A 25450-nucleotide genomic window follows, 5' to 3' on the forward strand; every position below is an offset into this window, starting at 1 on the left:
AATTATAAAAGACCCTCTGAATGAACTAGCATGTAATTAGGGTTGTTATGTGATTATTTGTTTTTGCTTATCTGTGGTTGTAATTATCACAAAAAATAATGTGTGGACATTTTTGGCTCATCAGTTATTGTGTTTTATTTGTGACCCAAGACTATTATTCTGATGTCACCCAGGGAAAGCAAAATATTGGACACCCCTGTTATATAGCATCATGATGTGCTCTAGTATAGCAGAAAGGGGGGAAAACAAAATTATTTTTCCCACCCCAGTGTTGCTTCTTTTTGTAGATTCAATATACTTTTTCCATTAATTGTTTAGCAAAGACACTGGTGCAAACCAAACCAAGATAGGTTTGATTCCTGAATATCATAGTTACATTATGCATTTTTACCACTATAAAACTTGTCATGGCTTCTGCCCTTTTATGCTGTTAAAATTTGCACAAAAATATTGACAGTGTTGTTTCTGCCAAAGGAGAATGCTATTCAGTTTCTTCCTGGACTGTTTTCTGGAGCCTAAAGCTGTCATAGTATATCTTGGTTGCCCTGAAGGTAATATTACTATATGTGAGTTAATAATTTTTACTTTTTTTCAAACTTCATTGTATTGACTCTACAATCCATAGCAAAATACAAGCAAGAATGCATTTTGTAATAAAGGTTAAATTTAGCTAATTTACACAGTGCATAGTGCTGAAGAACCACTGATTTATACAATTCATAGTGTTGAAAATTCTAATTTTTATGCTTAGGACTATGTATTCTGTATCCTATCAGAAGTCAAATACTGTATATACTCTTGTATAAGTCATGTCTAAATTGAGGGCAGGTTTTGGGACCAGAATTATAGATTTTGAAATGGCCTGTGGGTAAAACAATGGTCATTCTGTGGAGAGAAGAAAGCACCAGTGTTGCCATTCTATCCATTACCAATGCCATTTTCCCACCTAGGCACAGAATCCGTGCCACTGTGAAATCAGTAGAAGAGAGTAATGCCTTTTTATTATAAGGGTTAACCTATGGTACTTACCTTGGACTGTAGATAAGTTGATCCAGATTTTGAGGTAATCTTTTATTAAGATTTCTAGACTTATACATGAGTATGTACAGTAGTTGAATTTTTTGTCCACATCAATAGAATTTATACACATTCACATTTCTTCTTCATGCTAGTAATTGAAAATGGCATTGAATTGTGGAGCACTCAATCTTTATAACTGAAAATCATTGAATTAGTATTTATTAATTGTATTTATTTCTCGCCCTGAAGGGGACTCAGTGCAGCCTTATATATAATAAAATATACATATACATTAAAACATAGTTAAAATAAATATTATAACATCATATACACATATTTAACCCTTCTCTACCTTCTAATATGGGAGTTGAAGGAAATGACAAATGAGATGGACAGACAAAATGACCCTTAACATGCCCTATAGAGGACTTTGAACCCAGAACCTAAGCATAGAAAGTGGAATTTTTGGAAATTAGGAAAGGTAGCTTTCCTTTCTATAACTTTTTTATTCCCTGAAAAATTATGTGGGTGGGTGTCTTTTTAAATGTCAAGACATGGATACTCTAATCATTTAAGACACCTTCTGTTACTTTTTAGGAGGTTAGGTGCGGTTTCTTCTGCAGTCTTCCCAACAGACATTTCCTCTCTTTCCATTTGTTTAGAACCTAACAGCCCGTTTCTGAGAAATAAGACTTATTGAATTGTACAGTCTGCTCAGCTTCCGATTTCCTTTCACATTATGGCCTTTGTTCAAGTATATTACTGCACTATTATTTGGTTTGTTGTACATTTACAATTGGTACAAAGTTAGCATCTAATACAGCTTTTACTATGCACAAAGTTCTGTAAAACACTTTTATGTCTTGTTAACAATGGCTTAAGGCTGATTCACCACACCTATTATAGGAATAACCTTCTCTCCATCTACCACCAATGTTTTAATACCTTTAGTAATGTTTTTTGGCAATCTACAATGACTGGACTACCTTGTTTAGGGCAATGCCTAGTTGCATCTCTTTGAATCATACCCAGCGATTTAAAATAATATTTCGTGTGTTGAGGAGCATTATTTCAATGCATTTTTTCTAATCTGGATTTTGATGATTTATATAATTCCTGTACATACTGTCCACCACATCATCTTGGCCTAGAGTTTCATGCTAAAATGGACTCCATTTAAGTCACATTTGAGAAAGCATATATAAAATAAACTCTCCTAAGTTTCCCACATAGTTGTCTCTTATTTTTCCTATTTACCAGTTTGTCATCAAGATATTTTTAAAAAGTCACTACTAGGCTACCTTCTCAAGTTATGTGTGGGACAGGTGGAAATAAAGGCACAGAAATAATTTTCCTTTTTCCAAATTAAATTCTAGACACACACACACACACACCCGGGTACCTCTAGTCTAGGGGTGGGAATGGCGCTGCTCTCCAAAAGTTGCTAAACAGCATTACTGTGTATCATTCACCATTGGCTATGCTAATTAAGATTTGGTCCACAACCAACTGTAGAAACTCATTTTTATTTCTCCTTAGACATTGAGACCAGTGCTTTTTTCATGCTTCCTTGAAATGGAAGGGGAGAGAGTTGGAGGCCTTAGTGTACAAGTCCCTCTGCAGATATTTATATTGGTCAGTAATAAGCATATGTAATGTGACTAGTCCATTGATGCTAGACAGTAGCAGTTTTAGTGTACAGAGACATTTGTCTTCAATGTTAAATGTTAGCTTAAATTTGTTTGTATTATTACACTCTTCCCATATGTTTTCAGCACATGTATTACTCACATGACATGTTAAATAAACATAGGAACAACTGAATCTAATCTATAGATCAGCCCTGTGAGATTCAGTAGAGCTACTAATTTATATTTACTGTATAGATAGATAGATAGATAGATAGTTCAGATATTCAAATGTACCTCTTAATACTCTTAATATAAATTGTAGTTCTCAGTACTAATTCATGTTCAGTGGTCAAACGAACATGAGATAGTATTCCGTTTAGGGAAGAAAGTCTAAGACTATTGGCAATGAAAACAGGTTCTGAGGTACAAAATGTGAAGAACATCTTTATGTCTGCTATTAATATACTTTACACAGTTTAAATCAGTAGATGAAATCAAAATTCCCACTTCACAAATACGGAATACAGTATTAATTATTGGCCTTATAGATTGCTGGAATCCAAAATAGCCAATTCAGGCCTCCTTACTGTCTTGGCAAAAGTTGACTGAAGTAGTGGTGATGATTTTGACTACTTGGGAGGGGAAGGTAATGACTAGAGTGTGTACATGAGGCCTGAACCTTTTCACTTGGTGTAGAGGTGGAGATAGTAAAATATCTCTATTTCCTCATGCTTTAAAGAACCATAATGATGTGTGGCATCAGCTGCAATTATATTAGTTATTATCCTAATCCTTAACCTACCTATATGCACAACAATCAGCATACTCACACTAAGAAAAGGGTCAAAGATTGCCCTGTTGATATTCTTGAGAACAAGTTCACATAGGAATGTGGGTATATGAAGATAATGTAGAATCTGCTTAGCTACTTCATACATATTGCCATTAATTTGGTAATGTCCACCCCACAACCCACATATAATGGCCTTAGTTATTGTATTTTCATTGAATATTGAAATAAGGATGTGTTCATAAATGGTTGTATTTTTACTACAATATTTATCAAACAGTTCAAGATAGTAAACTGTCATATTTGAATACCATCTCCTGCAATAATGTCATGTAAAGATGTAGCATATGTTTTCTAAGGCACCTAATTATTGCTTTTTTGTCATTTTCCATAATAAAGTATCTCCCAAATCTTCAGATTTCCTCTCGTTATACATTTTAAAATCTCAACCAGTCAATTTAGTGAAAGTTTGATAAAATATGTATTCATTGATCTGACAATTTTGTCGTTAATTTAAATTGTGCTTGCAATTATAACCTCTTTTAAATCTGTTAAAGCTTCAATTTGATATTTTGTATGTTGATTACTCATTTAAATAATTTAAAATAGCGGTATGTTATTTATCCTAATCCAGTCAACTTTGTGAGAGCCAGTCTGGTGTAGTGGTTGAGGTTGGACTTGAACTACAGGAGCCCAGGTTTCAAATTCCTGTTCAGCCATGGTGGAAGCCCATGAGGTGACTTTGGGCAAATCTCACTCAGTCTTGGAGGAAAACAGTGACAAAGCTCTGAATAAATCTTTGCAACAAAACATAAATTGGAGTTGACTTTGAAGGCACATAAGGACATTCAATCTTTCTAATTTCAGCCTTCTTGATCAGGAAAAACAATGCAGCAGTGGTGATTTTTTGCATTTGCTTACTTAAAAGTGTGTTATCTTGAAATCTATTCTGAATTTATTTTATTAAAAGTCCATCCAAGGGATCATTAGCCCTGCATTTTCTGTTGACAATTTAAAGTGTATTCAAAACAACCTGTACTGTTCCCCAAGCTCATACAGATCCATTCTTGTCATTATTTAACATTTACAACTGCATGTAATTTTCAGGCGGTCCCCAAGTTACAAACATCTGACCCACATCCGATTCCTAGATACAAATGGGGGTGAGATAGCAGGAAGTGAAAGGAAATTAATCTACCCCTAGGAAGGGAAATTCTATAAGAGTTATGGAAAAATCTTACTAATTTGATATTTTTAAATCAATTGAAGATTTGTATTGTACACATAGATTATTTTCTTATTGCTTAAACCCCATTTCTCCTTATTACTGAAAGCAAAAATGCCCTACAAAAATTAAAACACAAAATAAATACTTGCAAAATACCTCATTAAATGCAATTGAATTATCTGTAAAAACAAACCAAACTTTTTTAAGATATTAAGTTCCACAAAGGTAAACAAAACAGTATACTATTAAAAACCCTGACAGACAGTTTCTACACAACAGAAAGATTTTTACCTATTGACAATGATAAATTATTACTTTCCTTTAATTCCCTTAGCAATTATGTAAAGAATGACATAATTCTGAGTATATAAATTAGCTTTTGGATAGTTTTTCATGAAGCCTCCCTCTGAGTGTTTGGCACAATATTTTGAATTCTTAGGTATTTTCAAAAATAAATTGTAATGTGGACTTCGGTGGGGGGAAAGTTATCGGTTTTGCCGGAATACCAATCTTTGCATGTGCCATGTATATTTATTTGGAACCTTAGGTGTAATTCTGATGGTAGTAACCGAAGGATCTATAGTAGTAGCTAAACAAAATAAGAAATAGGATCTTGGATACCCCTGGTTATTATTTTAAGTGTTCTGGGACATACGTGTACATTTATAGCTGTAATGTTTGGGTGCTGTGACATAACCTATTCCATTGGAAGCTCCAACCAATGTTAGCGGGGCTTTCTCATTTTTATAGATTCCCATTCCTTTGCCTTTGAATTGGTGAATAATAATTGCCTTTGTCTCTTCAGTAGGAGAGTCCCAAAAATCATATGTATTCAACTCATTGTCTTTATGAATTGGGCTTTAACATTATATGGACAATGATTAACAACTGACAGCAGAATTGTCCTTTTTCATAGGAACTTGTTTGATCTTTGTATTTAAATGTTTCTAAATTAATGTGCTAGTATTGATTTTAATTATTTCAGAAGTTCATTTACAGCCCTATTTCTTGATCATGTACCCCTGATATGAGTGTGATTATGCCGGGAGAGATTCCTATAAAGTGCTGTTGAAGTTGTTCCTCCTAAGAGCATGCATATATGTCTTACTATTATCAAGAATAAAGGGGACTCCTTTATTAATATTAGTACTGTATTTCTTTGATTTTAAGATGTATTCTTTCACCATATAAACATGTCTTAAAACGGGATGTGTCTTGGAATTGCATGGGCCTTTCATATATATATAAATAAAACTTTTTTCTGTTGGCGGTACTGAAATTAGTGTGTGTCTTACCATTGATGGTGTCTTATAAATGTGGTATTATCTTTATTTTCCCTTGAATAAATTCTGCTAAGAAAACCCCATGACCTTAGAATCAACATAAGTCATAAATGACTTGAATTATTTTTATCTGTATCCTGACATTTCATTAATATTAATTCAGGGTGGCTTATAATAAATTAAAGCAAGTGTAATAAAAGTCTCCTGGTAAATGAAGGACAGCAAGGAGAGAACTCTTTAAGAAGTGGATACCAGGGGTGAGGGCAACCACTAAAATGGTCTTCTCATGATTCCACTAGATGTACATGTGAAGGTGGTGAGCCTGATAAAAGGTCAAACTGGCCTTATATGTTAAAACCAGTAATTTAAATTGTGCCAGGAAACAGACCATAGCCAGTGGAGCTGCTGTAACAAGGAAGTTGTAGGGTCCTTGTAATCACCCCAAATAGTCTCTGAAGATCTCAAGATAATTTTCAAAGGCAGCCAAGTTTAGCACATACTACAGTAATCAAAATAGGATGTTACTCTATATATCACCATGGCTAGTTTCCATAAATCATCCAGGAACCCCCTTTCTATAGTTGGGATCTAGGGTTCATTGTAATGACAATGTAGATCAGGGGTCCCCAAACTAAGGCCCGGGGGCCGGATGCGGCCCTCCAAGGTCATTTACCCTGCCCCTGCCCTCAGTTTTATAATATAATATTTTTATATCATTTTTAATAATTAATATATTGTATATACATATAATATTGATAATAATATTATAATGTTATACAATATAATACTAATAATAATACCATATAATAATATTAATTATATGTTATATATTACATATAATATTACAGTATAGTGGTATAGTTCAATGTAGTAATATATAATGTTAATATTGTGCTATGCTAATAATATAATATGTATGTACATAAAGCTGCCCTGAGTCCCCTTCGGGGTTTGAAGGGCAGGATATAAATGTAATAAATAAATGTAGTAAATGAATAAATAAATAATTTTAGACTTAGGCTCGCCCAAAGTCTGAAATGACTTGAAGGCACACAACAACAACAATCCTAATTAACTTGACTATCTCATTGGCCATAAGCAGGCCCACACTTCCCATTGAAATCCTGATAGGTTTATGTTGGTTACAATTGTTTTCATTTTTAAATATTTTATTGTTTTTTCATTGTTGTTGTTGTTTTGCACTACAAAGAAGACGTGCAGTTTGCACAGGAATTTGTTTGAGTTTTTTTTCAAATGATAATTCGGCCCCTCCACAGTCTGAAAGATTGTGGACCGGCCCTCTACTTTAAAAGTTTGAGGACCCCTGATGTAGAGCTTCTGAAGGATAATGGAGAAAAGTGTAATGATTTCTTAGGAAGCAAATATCTTAGGAAAATTCGGCCTAGGATGAAGAAATGAAGCAGGAAGCTGACTGACTGAATTTTGTAAGGCAATAATTTGTTCAAGGCAGACAAGCAAAGAGGCAACTGTATATGTGGACTTCACCCGATGACAAGTATAGAAATCAAATAGATTCCATAAGTCAAGGCTGATGACAGAAGCTCTATTCTCTCTGCAGAACAAGACTAGGAGCAGAATGTGGCATAGACCATGAACTAATATAAAATTTTAGAGCAAAACGGAAGAACACTAAACCAACCATCTTTCCAAAATATAACCTGAAGAACATCTCTCTAGCATTTAAAGATAATGTAAAATAGTTTTGAATGACAGGTTGAGTATCCCTTATCTGGAATTCCAAAATCTGAAACAATTTATATTGTCCACATGGATGTCATCTTCCTTTTGTAATGGTTCGATGTATACAAACATGGTTTTGTATACAAAATTAATAAAATATGTATAAAATTACATTTAGGCTATGTATATAAGCTATATATGAAACATAAATGTATTTTGTGTTTAAACCTGGGTCCCATCTACTTCATTATCCACTTATATGCAAATATTCCAAAATCCAAAACACTTGTGGTTCCAAGCATTTCAGATAAGGATTGTTCAACCTGTATTAATAGACCAGGAATCAGAACTCTAGACTGAATCCACTTGCAAGGTGTAGTGCAAAAATAAAAAAGCAAGAAAATTGTATCAATGGTTGGCAGATGATACTCTTCTAATAGTTAAGGACAAATGGGAAATAAAAGTAAAACGTAACACACATAGAGTCAAAATCCTGAATGCAACTAATCAGCAACTTCTTGTCAAGGAAAAAGCTCCTATAATAATCAGTGCAGCGAAATAAAAGATGGCAACAAAAAAGAACAAGAGACTTTTTCTTTAGATCTGAAAAATCAAACAGAAATTTAAACCACGAGTGCGGATGCTCTTCAAAGAGCAAAGGAATACAATACATGGCCACATAGAAATAAAAATATGATGGAAACAATTCCCTGAAGAACTACATAAAGGAGGTGAAAACATCCATTTGTTCAAGGAAGAACCATTTGAAGATGCAACTCCCAATTTTAGAAAGAAGTGGAAGCTCTATTTACTGCACTTGGAAAATACAAATCAGGAATACATGACACTAATACAGCTGCTTCGGTCTATAGACACAGAATCCGCTCCAGTTCTAACTAAATTTGTCAAATATGGAAAACAAAAAGACCACAGATTGGAAACAATATGCATTCTAATCCCCAAGAAAGGAGATACTAGGAATTGTGGAAACTAGTGGTGTGTGAAATTCTGTTAGTCGATTTGGATTTCAGATAAATTTTGGAGATCCAGCAATTTCCAAAACATTAGTGGATGAGCGAAATGTTATGAAACCTTATAGCATTAAATGCGCCCTACAAGTGTGCCAAATTTCATCCTTGCAGCCATAAAAATGACAGAGAAATGAGCCTCTAAATTTTTCCCATTGGCTCCAATGGACCAAATCCTACCAAAAAAATGAAACTCAGGGTTCTGAATTACAAATCTGAACAGCCCCCGTCCTAATCGCTCAGAATCTTCCTGAAAACAGAGGGGGGGGGGGGCAGACCTGAAATCAAAAGGAAAACAGAATGGATTTTTGCCGTTTCACACATCCCTAGCAGAAACCACAGGTCTATTGCATTCAAAATGATCTGACAAAGATTTTTTTCCCTTTGTGGAGCTAGAAATGTCAGGTGTCCAAGCTGAGTTTAGGAAATGGAGTTCACCCAAGAATTTCAGAAGAAAATTAGCCTTTTATTTATAGATTGTGGTAATTTGATTGTGTAGGTCATAAAAACTACGGATTGTTTTTAGAGAAGTGAGAGTGCCAATTTGATTGTCCTGAGGAATAGAACAAGAGGCTACTATTAGGGCAGAATAAAGAGAAATGGAGTAGTTTACGACTGGCAAGCTACATTTATCATCCTCTTTGTTCAACTTGTTGAACATATGAGTAAAACAGCATTAGGAGGTGTGAAAACCACAGAAAATAGCAAAAAGTTGGAATAATAACTAAAAAAGGAAAAGTAGGTTGATTTACATAATTTTTAAGTAAACAGTGAAGACGTTGAAATAGTTCAGTTTTCCATACCATGGCTCAGTCATTAAAAAGAATGGAGACTAGTAGAAAAATTAAAAGATGACTAGGACTTGGGAGGGCTTCTGTGAAGAAACTAGGCAAGATCCTGAAGTGTAAAAATATGTAATTGAATACTAAAGTTAGGATTGCCCATACCATCATATTTCCAATGTGTCTATATGGACAGTGAAGCAGTGCTGATAGTAAGAAAATCAATTCATTTGAAATATGCTGGAGAAGAGTTCCACCTTGAACTCTCCGTATAAGCCAAGGAAATTAAACTGTGACTATTGCACTTTGGCCATATCATGAGCAAAGATGACCAAAGATAATGTTTGATAAGGTACAAGGCAGTAGAAAAGAGAAGGAATTCATTCTTGGTGGATAGACGCAATCAAGATGCCCAGCCCTGAGCATCCAAGATCTGAGTAAAGGAAGTCTTTGAGGTCTCTCATTCATAGAACTGCCACGTCAAAGTTGACGTAAAAAGGCAGCTAACAAGTATTCTTAGAATTGCAATCAGAAATTACATTAGGTTCTGTGAAATAATGATATTTAATTATCTGGTTTATTCAGACAACAAAAAATGTGAGACCTGGTCAAAAAAAATAACCCTCAGTTTTTCACCTGTGCTTTCTAGGGTAGAACAGGGTGTCTCCACTCCTCTGGATCTACCTGGAAATATTTGTGAGGCTCACTTTTGTTTTTCCTATCTGGTAAAATAGAGTCCTGAACCTGGAGAGTGATATAGGAGAACGTATAGTTGGGGGAAAGGATTCTAATATTTAAAAAAGTGGGAAACCAATTCCTTTCATTAAACATCTCAGACGAGATGGATGTTCAGTTTTTAAATACAACTATATCATCCCACTAAAATCAGTAAAACTTGTAATATAGACAAGGTGGGAGATGCAAAGTGTGACAGAAGGTTTGCCTAATCTCAGGCCTTCTGAGGTTCCAGCTTTTGCAAGATATCTCTAGATGGGAAATGAGAATACAGGGGTTTTTTTTTTGTTTTAATGGACCCGTCTCAGAAATAGAAATAGGCTCTATGCAGCTCTCTGGTTTGGCTTGTAAAGCAGCAGCTTGCTACAATTTGCAAGCCTTCATTGCTGTTGCAGCTTGCAAATACTCAGGGTGAGGGTGTCTATGTATTTACTTAGCGACCTCTTTTCCTCCCGGTTGTGGCACCAGATCTCATCCTCTGCTCTGTTCAGCATCTATCTTCTGATTAGGAGCTAGCAGGCAAGATTAAATGTTCCTTATCCTGTTTGAGAACAACCATTTAGCTAAAAAAAAAAAAAGTATCCTGCCTTAATTGTGTTTGAATTGCATACTGCAAGCAGCTCTGGTTGGTACGTAATGCATAATACTTAATGACATGACCAGGGCTTGTTTCTATGTCTCGGGTTTTGGCCTAGAAGTCTCAAGACCTGGATGACCCTAAACCACCAGTCCTAGAGACCTAAATGATTTATGTGCACTCAGTGGAGTTTCTTTTCTTTTTCTGTTTGTACAATAGTCCCCATTCTAAATTCCAAATTATTTTTTAAAAGTCTTTGTATTTTGGAAAGTGATTTCCCAAGTGCAAGTCCAAAGTATCATTAATTAATTCCAGATAGTCGCACTGTTTAGAATCCAGCCAGAAATCAAATGCTTAACTGAACTGCTAAGACTGGGATTGGGTGGATTTTCCACTAAAAAGTATCATTGCAGTTTTAAAATGCACATGCTTTAGACAAGTTAACGATGTTCATTAACATTCTTTTTTAAAAAAATACATTCAGAATGCAAGTAATCCGTTTTGTTAAAAATATAAGAAAAATAGTTTTACATCGCCTTTAGTAGGTTTAGCTGAAAAAACATGATAATATCAAAGCAACACATCCATGAGAGTAAAAGAAAATGTTTTAGAACCTTTTACTTGGGAACATGCTTGAGATAATGCATTATATTAGGAATCCATCTTCATTTTCCCCGTCACTGTTATGTTCTGTTATATTTCAGTTCTTATGTAGTTCAAGGTTTCCCAACATTTCATGTTGATGATACGCTTTTAGACATGCATCATTTTGTGACAGTAATTCGGTTCTACTAGCAAACTAGTATGCCCTGTTTAAGAGACGGATACAAACATAAATTGTAATAACAAATCTGTGAGGACACATCATATCTCATGAAAACCTATAAAACAATTATACACTTTGTTGTTTTTATAGTTTAGTCTGAACAATAACTAATGCTGAGGGAATTGCAATTTAGAGATACTCTACTTCAAGATATGCAGTTTTCCTGTTTTAAAAGGAACTTGGTCAAAACCATTCTCTGTATTATGATTCTCTGCCATCACCAGCCAAATTTTTTATTGTGTTTGTACATGTGGCAACCTGCATGCCAGAAAAGGTTCAAGATTGTGTATGTAGTTTTTCTGTTCTCCAGTTATTTTTTCTTTCTCATTTCATCTACTTGATGGATTGTGCTGATGCCTTCTCCCTACTTCCTGACTTCAGTAAGCAAGAAAGGTGTTGGAGCAATTGTTACTTTTATTCCCGCTGCACATGGGCCACAAAGTTGGACCAGTTTTATAGCTGCAAATGCATGAATCACATTACCCAGGCTGCCCTGTCCAGAAATGGCCCATAGATGCCATACTAGCTGACAGATTCTCTCTGCCAGTAAGGCCACTTAAATCTGTAACAAAGATGAGTCCAAGAGTATAATTATAGGGCTCACCTTTCTGAGGGAATGCAATCCCATCCAAATAAATGTACTAGGTTGTGGCCCAGGATTCAGTTATATTTGGTTAGTTAGTACTCATCCATTCCTCCTCTGCATACTGTGTGTATGGCCACACTTCACAGAGATCATATAAAAAAGAGCTATGTATATCTGCAGTCTGATGATGCTTTGCCCCCAGAACAATCATGGCTATTCTTGGTGGTTTTAGACATTATGAAGACGTTTTCTTGGGGTACTCCAAAGCATCATCAGACTGCAGATATACAAGGAGAGGAGGCAGTGTTGTTGGACCTATTGATAGGAATAGAATGATTAACATATAGTCTTCCCCAGTGTAATGTCACAAAGCATGTCTTGCAGTTGATGGTATCAAAAATCACAGGGATTAAGTCGAAAAGCTGCAGTTGCATTCCCATTCAAGACCTCTCAGGACAACCAAGCCTGAATCTTGTGAAACCAAACCTGAACCTAGGTTCAAAAATGAGTCTCTACATCTATGCCTCCACTATTCTCCAAATTGTCTTGTCCAAAGAGGAGTGTATTTGTAACTGGATAATAATAGCTACAAATTTCTAAGGATAGGGCTAAATACACAAGTAATTAGACATTTTTTCAAAGTGGCTTGCGCAATGATCTCGGCAGTCAATCCCTGGACCTACCTGACCAGCCCCTCTATTGTTAGCTCCAATGAAACAAGATACATAGGGTTAAGAGGACAAGCTTTATCATGTAACAGCAGGTCCTTTGTCCAGATGGGGCAGCATGTTAGATCAACTAAAAATGGCCCCATAACCTTGGATAAAAGAATGTATTGGACACCTTAGGAAATCATATTTCAACATCAGGGATGTTGGAAAGACAGATTGTCAAAATGCCTGGCAAAACTATTCACATAGGCTAGAATCCTATTGGAGTAAAGCCATTGACTCAGTTTATGAATTGTAGGTCAACATATAGACAAATCCAATAAATTCAGTGGATTACTCCAGTTAGTACTAACTATAGGATTTAGGCCTATGCCTCTAAAGCACATACTAAGGTATACAACAATAACCCTTACATCGGCTCAGCACTTGTTTGGGGACGTCAGCAAAATAAAACTTTATTCCCATCCACCACCCACAGTAGACAACATGATTATGTTCTTTTGTTTATATTAAATTGGCTTTGCACCAAGCCTTACAACAAACATTTTGAAACCAATCTCCAACCCATGTTGTCATCCTGAATTCTGCAGAATACCAATAGGTGTCTTGGACCAGAGAGAGTATTTATTGTTTTGATAGCCTGTCCCATCTTACTATTCTACAGTGAAGACAAAATCTTGTTAAGACCCCTGGCTTTAGCTACGGAAAATGCTCCAAGGCTTTCAGAACAGTACACTTCAGGAGTAGGGCCATTGCAATGCTGAGAAACCAAATGTCACCAGTAAGTGATGTGATAATAAAAAATTGAGTGCTTTTATTAATTGTTTGCAGCTGCAAGATATTTACCACTTTTTAAAATTCTTTCTGTGTGTGTGTGTGTGTGTGTGTGTGTGTGTGTGTGTGTGTGTGTGTATGTATATATATATATATATATATATATATATATATATACACACACACACACACACACACACACACACACACACATACATACACACACACACACACACACACACACCTGATATATTACAATATAGGTTTTACCATTTTCTAAATATAGGCAGCATATGCTCCAAAACTGTATTCTCTGTGTATAGATTGCCTCAACTTTCTGTCATTGTTATCTATACACAAAATGCAATGGCAGTTTTCCTTGGTCCACTGTGAAGCCCTAAGTCAGTGGTGGGCAAATGCAATGCACCTTCCCTGTTTTCTATTACTGAGTCACATCAATTTTGAATGACTGACTCAGTAAATACTTCAAGAACAAACAAAAATGAAAATACTAGAAGAAAGGTTTTAGGCAGGACTTAGAATCTACTGAAATACCTAAACAGGTGAAAAACAAATTCTTGGGAGTAAGGCACTGTTTACATGAAACCATTTTCCCATTTATATACAGAGAGGTGAAACAAGATGCAGTCAGTCAAGATGAAAAACAAGCCCAATTAATTTATTATTATATTTATTATAGCAGCTACAGGAAATAGATACACAGTAAAATAGATTGCCACACTACAGGCAGAAATCTTTTTACCAGAGTTTTGAAGTGAAGACACTTAATGAATATTGAATGGGGGCTGAAGAGACATGATCTGTAGTGTCATAGAAAATTGAGAGCAACATACTGTAATGAAATTGTACTAAGAAGGTCACATTAATGAAGTTGTATTCTAAACTGAGAGAAAGGGGGGAAAGTTACATTAAAAAATTAGAATTTGGAAGACTACATGGAAGAGCTTCTGAGAAGATTTGTTTTATCCCTGAAACAGCCAACTGCAGCTTTATGAAAACAGTATCCTTCGTAAAAGTGGTTAACATGAAATAGCAGGACAGACATATAGCGTGATAGTCTCAAAATGTGTGAATTATGAAAACTGACAAGTTTTAAGAATAGGACTGGGCCCTAAAGACAGCTTGGTTCTATTTTATTTTTTGTTTATTGGCTTAGTTTGAAAGTAGAGTTTAACTGTATTTTCATAGTTATTCTTATTTTCATTTGTACTAAAGTAACCAGGAAATCCAATGTGAAATAGTGATGTGGATGTTGGACTAGGGCACTGGGAGACTAGGGTTCAAATCCCTGTTGGGCTACAGCAGCCCACTGGGTCATTTTGGACAAGTTGCACACTCGGCTTCAGAGGAAGGCAAGGGCAAACCCACCCTCTTCCCCAAATAAACCTTGCCATGAAAAACCCATGGTAGGTTTGCCTTAGGGTCACCATAAGTTACAAGTCATACAACAACAAACCTGGTAGTATTGTTTTCACTCCAAAAGCACTTTCAGATGTTTGAAATGTGCTCTTATATTCTACTACCCTTGGCTACTAGATGTCAGCCATGTTACATGGGGATGAGCCTGTCAAATGATAGCCTGACTGTTCTGGTCCCAGATTGTTTAGAACTTGACACATCGTCACTTTAAACTACCCAGATAGCAATCCAGTTTAGCAATTCAAGTCAGATACTGGAGCTGAGTTACCCACTGACAATCTTCTCTACACCATAGTTTTTATTTTTGTTACATTTATAAATGGCAGGTAGAATTCTTGAAATTGCAAAAGTAGCATAAACATCTTATATAGTTTTATCATTGTTTACATATACACTATCATGGTCATGCTAGGGACTGCCCTTGTGCAGCAGTTACCATTATCTGAGCATAGCTATTGTGCAGTGATTGATTAGCTCCCCATGCAAAACTGTGATAGGGCTCAGATGCTTCCAGCACAGCTGGACTATATTTGGAACCACACTTATACAACCTCTGTGCAAGGATCACAGAGAAAATACCATTCTGCTTATTAGCTGCAGATTGTAAAATACATTCTTGGTTCCTGCTGCAATTGTAGTATTCAGAAGCCACAGTCAAACTATAATATACTATATCTCAGTTTGTCTCATCTTCAGGCTGATGTTGATAGTTCTGTGTTCACATTCATCCAATTTAATTAAATCTAATTCCCAGACATGAGGAAAACATCAATACAGTATACACTGAGCCCAAAAGTAAGAAACATTATCAAAGGAATAATTTCCAAGAAGACACATGTCCCCATTTGAGCAAACAAGGAACAGAATGAAAATCTACAGGCTGCATTATAGTGGAATGGCAAGCCATCCTCATTGTCATGATTTCTCTTAATAAGAGTGAATAGAATCATCTGCTAAATCATAATCAATGTAGTTATCACCATATCCAGACCAATCTATCTAGGAGACAGAAGACCTAGAAAGATTATGCTCTCAAAATGCAGTTGGGGAAAGACTTGGAGATGTGATAGGAAATTATGTTCAGGATATGGTAATTAAACAATATTGATAAGTAGAAATGAAGAGACCAAAAACAAAAGCCATGTGACATAACAATAGTGTTCCCTGTTATCTACTTAAATTGTACCCTAAAAATCCAAATCAAATTTTGTCTGCAAACCAGATTCCAAATTCACCATATACGGTTTAAAATAACTAGGCTCTGATTTATCTATTTATTAATTCAGAAATTAGATTCAAAACTGAATTGCTGTAACTACAGCATTGCTGTTACTAAAGATAAATTTAGACTTGCCCCTTTATACAACCAAGTGTGAACCAAGTTCTGTATAGACTTTAGACCAATACTGATCAATCTCAATTACCTTGGAAATACTTTTGCACCTAATTCATAAAAAAAATCACTTCAATCGTTAAGTGCAAACAATGCAAAAAGTAATTATGACCATAATGTGAAACTTTAATCACTTGTTTGTAGGGTTAGCCTGTTTGTTTAATATGTCTTGAGTAATTGCATTCCATGTAGCCCTTTGATAATTGCAGGTGGTCCAGTCATTTTTAATGGATTATTTTAAGGTTAACTGGGATTTTATGCTCTATTGATGTAACAAATCATTTTATTAATGGTTTGATATTAATTAAATAAATACTGTTACACTTTAGCTCTAAAGTGGGTCATTTTCAGATTCTGATGTCTCTTTGTAGAGTCACATTAAGCTGATTTTTCACACAAATATCGGTTTATTTTCTCATCAACTAAGATTTCTTCTTTCCTTCTATCACTTTAATGAAAAGTTTTGGAAGAGCAACAAGCACAGCAAGAAATGGCATAATGAGTCATTCAAATCCCACATTAACACATTATAGTGATTAACAACATTGAGACAAGTAACAGAAATCAATGGAAAAATAATTTTCTAAACTAGGCTTGAAATATGCTTGCTCTTGCTCTCTCATCTTTCATAAATGGCTAATTGTATTCTCAGTTGTGCTAGTAGTAATCAGATAAGTACAATAATAGCTGAAGATGTGGTTAATCCAGGGTGCAATCAGGTTCTCTGTAGCCATGCTCAGAGTCTCAAAGTAGACCTATAGTACTAGGAAAACTAGGTGTGGCTGGTTTCAGCTGTTACCACAGTGCAATTAAGACCAACCTGATAGATACATTTTTGTTCTGCATCTCCTCCTGCCTTGAAACCAGTATGTTCTAGCAATCAATAGTCATTTTTAAATTGAAAACATGCTTCTCATTCAATATGAGGTTGGTAGCTTTTAACTTTGCATTTCAGAAATTTTCCCCATGAAGAGCAGACATAGGAGCCACTGTGGGCAAACCTAAAACACTTCCTGGTAAAGTGCCTTAGTTGTCTTTAAAGCAGTGTAATTGCATATTTGCACATTTAACTTTTATATATATCCCATGCAACTTTCAGACACCTCCAGAAGTAGTTTGGGGTTGTTGATATAAATGTTCCGTTATACTAACATACTAACAGTTTAGGTGCTTAACATCTCAATTAGAACAAGTGCTACATTTTCCTCACTATTTTTGTATCTGAAAATAGCTTGTGTTTGCATCACTATAAAAACAGCTATTTACAAGTTACTTGCCGCAAATAATTTTAAACTGAAAGAATAGATGTTGATGAGAACTTATTTTCATGGACCTAAAAACAGATCTAAAGAAACTTTTTCAGCTTGTTGCCTTCACGGCACTATCATTAAAGCACCTAAATTATTTTTAGGGCATATAGTTTCCCCACTCCTCCAGAATGGGTTGTTGTATACCTGAGCGGACCCCAGTGGCGCAGCGTGTTAAAGTGCTGAGCTGCTAAACTTGAGGACCAAAAGGTTGGCGGTTTGAATCTGGGGAGAGAAGTAAGCACTTGCTGTTAGCCCCAGTTTCTGCCAACCTAGCAGTTTGAAAACATGCAACTGTGAGTAGATCAATAGGTACCGCTCCGGTGGGAATGGCGCTCTATGCAGTCATGCTGGCCACATGACTTTGGAGGTGTCTACAGACAACGCCGGCTCTTCGGCTTAGAAATGGAGATGAGCACCAACCCCCAGAGTTGGACCCGACTGGACTTAATGTCAGGAAAAAACCTTTACTCTATACCTGAATCAAAAACATATTGTCCATGAAGTTAAAGCAATATGTCTAATTACTGCAAACTGTGACACTTAATATCTTAAGCAAGCAGTAAGTCCAGTTTAAAACTTATTAATTTTAAAATGATCATCACTTGAAAAGGAGTCCATCCAGACTGCATTTGAATGTATCACCTGTGAATGAACTCTGTTTTCTATGTTCAATTTGATGAAATCTTCTTTGCGGTGATTATTAGTAATTCTTAAATTTGTAATCTCTCTTTTGTGAGTGCCTTTATACAGTTTTCTTTTATTTCTAGCATGGACTAATATTATCAATGTTTATAAAAAGAATACCTAGTGTGACTGAATCTGTGAAGAAAGAACATATTTGGTTACTGCTAGATCAACAAGTTCATCTGTAATTTCAGCTTTTTTTTTTTTTTGTAAAAAGAGATCACCTCCACTCAGAACTCCTATAAGTGTTCTGAATACCCTGTTGTCCTCTCTATATATTAAAAGCCAAAAAGTGTTAAGGTATTGTGAAAACTTCTGTTTTGTGAAACATTGTTGGACTGATTTTCTGATTCTACCTATTTTTGCAACTTTCGATCCTACTCTAAAGGGTCCCCTGAGAGAGGCCAGGAAAGCCTTTGTGCTCTAAAACCTTACATGTTGGCCTATAGTTTTAAAAAGTCAATTGAGTCCTTCATAGTGAAAATCCCCAATGACACTTCAGTAATAAACTAATGACACAGGATTGAGGAATTCTACAAGGAGTTCACATGGTGTAATGGTTTACACATTAATCGATGACTCCAAGAGATCAAGGTTCAAATTCCATCTCAGCTGTGGGTACTCAGTGGGTGATCTTGAGGAAGTTGTACTCTCTCAGTCCTCAGAATAAATCTTCCAAGAATACCCCATTATAAGATTGCCTGAGGTTCGAACTGTTTTGACAGGACATAACAACAACAATATACCAGTGAACAAAGAAACTAGCTACCATTGTGTTTATTTCATTTAGATGTGGAATAATTTTAATAATAGAAAGTGTTAGAAAATACAACTAAACACTACTGATGCAGAGCTTAAACTAAAATATTTGAACAGGTCAATGGATGTGGGCATTAGGGCCCTTCTACACAGGTTGTTTAATCCAGTTCCTCCCGGGTTTCTGTCACCAAACTCTCCCACAACCCTGTGCCTTCCCTGGGGGAGTGGTTAGATGCCATCAGCCAATTTTCCCCTCCAAAACTTACCCAAGGGGCCTGCCAACAGCAAAGGCCCCTCCAGAAAGTACTCCTGATGCACAAAAATGACCCGTTAAGGGAGGGGGGGGGGGTCGGTTGTGGGTTTTGGGTCTGTGTAGAAGGGCCCTTAGTGGGCTGTTGTATTAAGATCTAAAATTGCTGAATGTCCAATTCAGTTTATGGCAAGCTTTTTCTGGTTGAAGCAAGAAATGTTTAAAATTTGCAAGATAACTAGGGAGAGAAAGCCTTGTTGCTGAATTCAGAATATGGTAATCAGTAGATTCTGTATATTGAGCTGTCGATGTTTACAAGGCTTACAGCATTATCTGATGTTTCTTAGTCCACATTTGTTTTTAAAGTAGTGTTAGCTAAAGAAATACCTGTTATTTTAATCAATATACTGTGAAGTGAATATTATGCTCAAACGGCATGACAAAATGTGGTTTAAATAAACTAGAGTTTGTAAATAAAGAACAAACAATGGATTCAGATTGTAGTTTGTAGCTGGTAAACAATCTAGCGTTTTAATGGAGATTCACAACAGGGGAACAGTAACAGAAGTACAACAGGCCAGACTGCAACAAACAACATCATGGGTTGTTTATGTATGGATGCTTTTACTGATTTACCATTTGATTAATACCTGCCAATTTTTATATCTTTTGAGTACCACTGAGTTATGTTAATTTATCCTACTTTGCTGAAGCACAAACAAAACCTTAATCCAGCATTCCCTAACATGTCCCTCATGAAGTGTGGATGACAGCTCCCATCCTCCTCCTTCATAATCCCCAGATGCCACGTTGGCTGGGAACAACAGAAGTCCCATCCACCTGTGTTGTGTTGGATTGCTACATCATATGGAAAAAGATTTATATGAAACCTCAGGATTTCTTCTCGGCATCTCTTCATCACCATATTCAGCACCTTCCAGTCTGAACAGTTTAAACATTCCAGAAGAATCTATATCAATTTCCCATCAGAGAAGGCAACTGAGAGCACAACATATTTTATAGTAATTTATATGTTCCTTTCTGAAAAAGGTTTTCTTAGACAAGAATCACTTCTTGTACAAAAACAATGGTCAGAATCACCACCCTTGTTCCATATGACATTTTATCAATTAAATTTGTTGAATTCATCATCATCATCATTATCCAGTTCATATTAATCAGTTAAGAGTTCTCCTGGTGCATCAAAGCCTAAAGTATTTCTTTAATTAAGTCTTATGATATGGTTGGCAACTGTCTTGATCTGTTGTTTGGGAAGGAAAGCAGGATATAAGTTGAATAAATAAATGCAAGTCCCAGGTTTAATCTCCCGGATGTATACTGGGAAAGACTGCTGTTAAGAGACCCCAAAGAGCTGCTTCCAATCAGTACTTAGCATGACTTAGTATAGGGCAGCTTTGTATATGCTTACAACACCCATGCCTCATGAATCAGTTGCTTTTGTGGAAGGAGGAAAATCCATGGTGATATGACGATTACTCTTCCCCTCCAGTACAATGCCATTTTATTTCATGACATCTTTTCTACTTTTCCTTTTTAGTTATATGACAGATGCATATTCTGCTCTATAAATGTTCCAAAGGGGATTTTAGTGTTCCTGTTCATGATGATGGTGGTGATTTTGATGTCACTGGTATATCATTATACTCTACTTAGGAACATATTGAATGAGTTTATAATACTTAACACTTTTTCATCTACTTTGGGCATGTGTGGTCTTTCTTTGATAATATTTTAAAGAACCAGTATTTTAAATCAAAGCTTCTTCCAGGTGCCCAAAGCCACTTTTGCATGAGGTAAAATTGTACTCTCCTTGGCTTCCTCCTGAGCTTACAATTTCATTTTTAAAGATTTGTTTCATAAAAGGAAACAGTATTTGGATGCTCATGAGTCTGGATAGGTGATGGAGTGGAGATCTGATCTGATCTGATCTGAAGAAATGTGAGGCTGATTTGGGTGTTGTGTCACAATATTTTAGAAACTTGTTTTATCCACTAGCAAGCTTAGCTTTCTACTCCACAGCTGCATCCATTTTCTGGAGTATGTAGATCTTCAGTGGGGTACAATTTTTATGCTACCAAATCCCAGGGTTACCTGGGATTTGAATGTTTAAACATTCCATTTTTTTCTGACATATGGCTGGCTAGTCAAATTTCCTTATACAAACATATCCCACTTGTGCTTGAATGGTAGCAGGATCACTGACCTCATTTAAATAAATCTCTAGCTCAGTGGTTCGCAACCAGTGTGTCCCCAGATGTTTTGGTCTTCAACTCCCAGAAATCCTAACAGCAGGTAAACTGACTGGGATTTCTGGGAGTTGTAGGCCAAAACACCTGGAGACCCACAGGTTGAGAACCACTATTCTAGTTGATCAAAAATTCTAATATTTCCATTGTTTCTGTCAGATAAATAATTTTCTTATGGTAAAAGAGCTAAACAAAACCAAACCAAGTGGGACTTGCGCCATCATGTTGCAATTCAAAATGTTGTGAGGTAGCCTGTCATGCTCTCTTCCTGGAAATCTCCATTTCCCTTTCTCCTAGTTTTATACTCCATCTACCCACAATAGACTGTCAACAGTCCACAGCCAGTCTTCATAGGCATTTTGTTGTTTGTGGCCTTTAGTTTGTAAATATTTTTGCACCACTACAGACCTGGGGTTTCCCCTGAACCTGATGATGCACTGTTTCCCTAAGGAGAGCTAATTCAGTATTAGCTTATAGGAGTTTGCCTCTTATATAAAATATTATATAAAAACATGTAGAGCAGGCATGGGCAAACTTTTTTGGTGGGGCCACATTGTGGGGTGGGGTGGTGGGGAGGGGCGATAGCAGTTGGCATGAGGGGCAATTGGCCTGAGGAGGGTGTTTGGCATCTGGAGGGAGGGTCCTCCTCTCAGCCTGGGGACACTGCCCTGCCATGTCCCCAGGTGGCGGGGACGAGGAGACAGGCCGTTGCCGAGAGGTCTCCAGAGAGCTCTTCATCTCTCCTCTCAGCCTGGGAATGTGGCAGGCCACCGCATCCGCATGCAGAGAGGAAGGCTGAGGCAGACAGGTGGAGAGAAGAACCCAATGGATCACATCTGGCCCGTGGGCTTGCGTTTGCCCATGCCTGATGTAGAGTTTGTTTCTTCCCCTTTGGCAATATAATTTGGGGAAGGAAGTATTTTAAAGAGGTGCATGTTCTGTTGTTTTTTACTGTCTAATTCATCTGTCTTCAAGAGAGACCACAGCGTTTGTCTGATATTTTACACATTATATAAATCACTAGCTGTGCCCGGCCACGCGTTGCTGTGGCGAAGGCTGGTGGTATGGGAAATAAAGAATTGAGGAATTGGTGGTAGTTAAGGTCAAGGGTAAAGGTTTTCCCCTGACATTAAGTCCAGTCATGTCTGACTCTGGGGGTTGGTGCTCATCTCCATTTCTAAGCCGAAGAGCCGGCGTTGTCCGCAGACTCCTCCAAGGTCATGTGGAATGACTACATGGAGCGGCGTTACCTTCCCGCCGGAGCAGTACCTATTGATGCACTCACATTTGCATGTTTTCGAACTTCTGGGTTGGCAGAAGTTGGGGCTAACAGCGGGGGCTCTCACCGCTCCCCTAATTCAAACCTGTGGCCTTTCGGTCCAGAAGTTCAGCAGCTCAGCGCTTTAACACGCTGTGCCATCAGGGGATATTATTTCCTAAAGGTTGTGAATATACAATATTTCTGATTGGTTTTTTTTGTTTGTTGGAGGCAAGTATGAATGCTGCAATTAGGAAAAATGATTAGGATGTAATGGCCTTGCAGCTTTAAAGCCTGGCTGTTTCCTCCCTGAGTGAATTTTTTGTTTGGAGGTGTTAGCTGGCCCTGATTGTTTCCTGTCTGGAATTACCTTGTTTTCAGAGTGGTGTTGTTTGCGATATTTTATGTGCTTCTACTGTCTGTGGCCCTGAAAAAACAGAGGATTTTCCAGACTTTGATGATGTGAATACTTTGTTGGGAGGTGTTAGCTGGCCCGGATTGTTTCCTCTGTGGAATTCCCCTGTTTATTTACTGTCCTGGTTTTAGAAATTATATTGTTCTGCATTATTCTATCCCAGTAATTATTTCATATTAAAGAAGAATCTCACTTATCCAACATTCGCTTATACAATGTTCTGGATTATCCAACGCAGTCTGCCTTTTCATAATCAATGTTTTTGTAGTCAGTGTTTTAAATTCATTGTGATATTTTAGTGGTAAATTTGTAAATACAGTACAGTAGAGTCTCACTTATCCAACATAAACGGGCTGGCAGAACGTTGGATAAGCGAATATGTTGGATAATGAGGAATTAAGGAAAACCCTATTAAACATCAAATTAGGTTATGATTTTACAAATTAAGCACCAAAACATCATGTTAGACAACAAATTTGTCAGAAAAAGTAGTTCAGTACACAGTAATGCTATATAGTAATTACTGTATTTATGAATTTAGCACCAAAATATCACGATATATTGAAAGCATTGACTACAAAAATGCATTGGAAAATCCAGAACATTGGATAAGCGAGTGTTGGATAAGTGAGGCTCTACTGTAAATACTACATAGCATTACTGCGCATGGAACTACTTTTTCTGTCAAATTTGTTGTATAATATGATGTTTTGGTGCTTAATTTGTATAACGATTACCTAATTTGATGTTTAATTGGCTTTTCCTGAATCCCTTCTTATTATCCAACATATTCACTTATCCTGCCGGCCTGTTTACGTTGGATAAGTGAGACTCTACTGTATATTTCTAATCTTATATTATCTGCTCAGAACTGGATTATATGAGGCTCCTTCTTCACAGCTGTATAAAATGCACACTGAAGTGGATTATATGGTAGTGTGGAGTCAATATAATCCAGTGCAAAGCAGATAATATAAGATTATAAATGGGTTATATAGCTGTGTTGAAGGGCCTTGAGTCTACACTGCCATATAATCCAGTGCAAATTAGATAATCTGTGGAAGAAGTCTAAGTGAGGCCTAAATCTGCCTGTCCCCTAACTGAAACCTGGCTGTCCCTTGGTTGCTAGGCAACCAAGTGGGCAGAGATTAGCCCTCTAAACTGGCAGCAATTGGATAAAAAAAATTATTGCTCTCCCTCTAATTAGGACTTTATTTTTCTTTTCTTTTTGTTGTATCAACCTTGAGGCATGGATGATGGGTTGTGTTGTCAAATTTTGAGGTTGGGGGGCCTGTACTTTTGTTGTTTTGTGAATCGCCGTGATGCCATCACTCTTTTATATATATAGATTTATTGATTTCGCCAATTATTGACTTGGCCATCTCTCGGCTGTGAAAGATTAATATCTTTTCGGCTGAGAAGTATCTTGAAGAGCTACAGTCAAAATGGTGACTCTTAAACTTTGTATGATTGCGCAAGCTGGTTCATACATATCTGTCTCCCAGGAAACCCTAATGTAAAGAACTCTGTGGCACCTTATGTATTGCCCATGTAAATTCAGGCTTGGCCTTTAGGATATCACAGTTGAATCTGTAAATTTGAAAATGCTCCATGCTGTACCAGTGTTGTTGGTGAGGCTGGAGGAAATATATAACAATAAAAAATCTATCTAACTTCAGAGTAGTCAGAGTTTCCTTCCATAAAGCACATGTTTTGAAACACTGACTTAATCTGTTTGGGTAAAATGAAGTGCATCAACTCACAGTAGCCAAACATTACAAATACAGGTAGAATTCAATAATAATTTTAAAAACCTTCAATACTATCTTGAGATTTTTTCAGTTTTAAAATTGCTTTTATCTTCATGATGAAAGTTTAAGTTCCCAAAATTACAGTAAATATAGGAAAGTGAACTTGCAAAATTCATTCCTGTCAATGATAAAATTAAATTACACTGTGCTGAATCTAGTTCAGTTATATCCTAATATGTTATTCTGCCTTTAACATGCTGTATACCTGACTGTTTCAGTTTTTTGTTTTGT

General features: G+C 36.5%; 1 protein-coding gene across 1 annotated transcript in view; it reads left to right on the forward strand.

Annotated features, from left to right (window-relative positions):
* The window catches only part of cstf3 (cleavage stimulation factor subunit 3), a 61850-nt gene that overhangs the window by 16543 nt on the left and 19857 nt on the right, over window positions 1–25450 (forward strand). The window lies entirely within an intron of this gene.

This window comes from Anolis carolinensis, chromosome 1 (assembly GCF_035594765.1).
Source record: "Anolis carolinensis isolate JA03-04 chromosome 1, rAnoCar3.1.pri, whole genome shotgun sequence".
Classification (NCBI taxonomy): domain Eukaryota; kingdom Metazoa; phylum Chordata; class Lepidosauria; order Squamata; family Dactyloidae; genus Anolis; species Anolis carolinensis.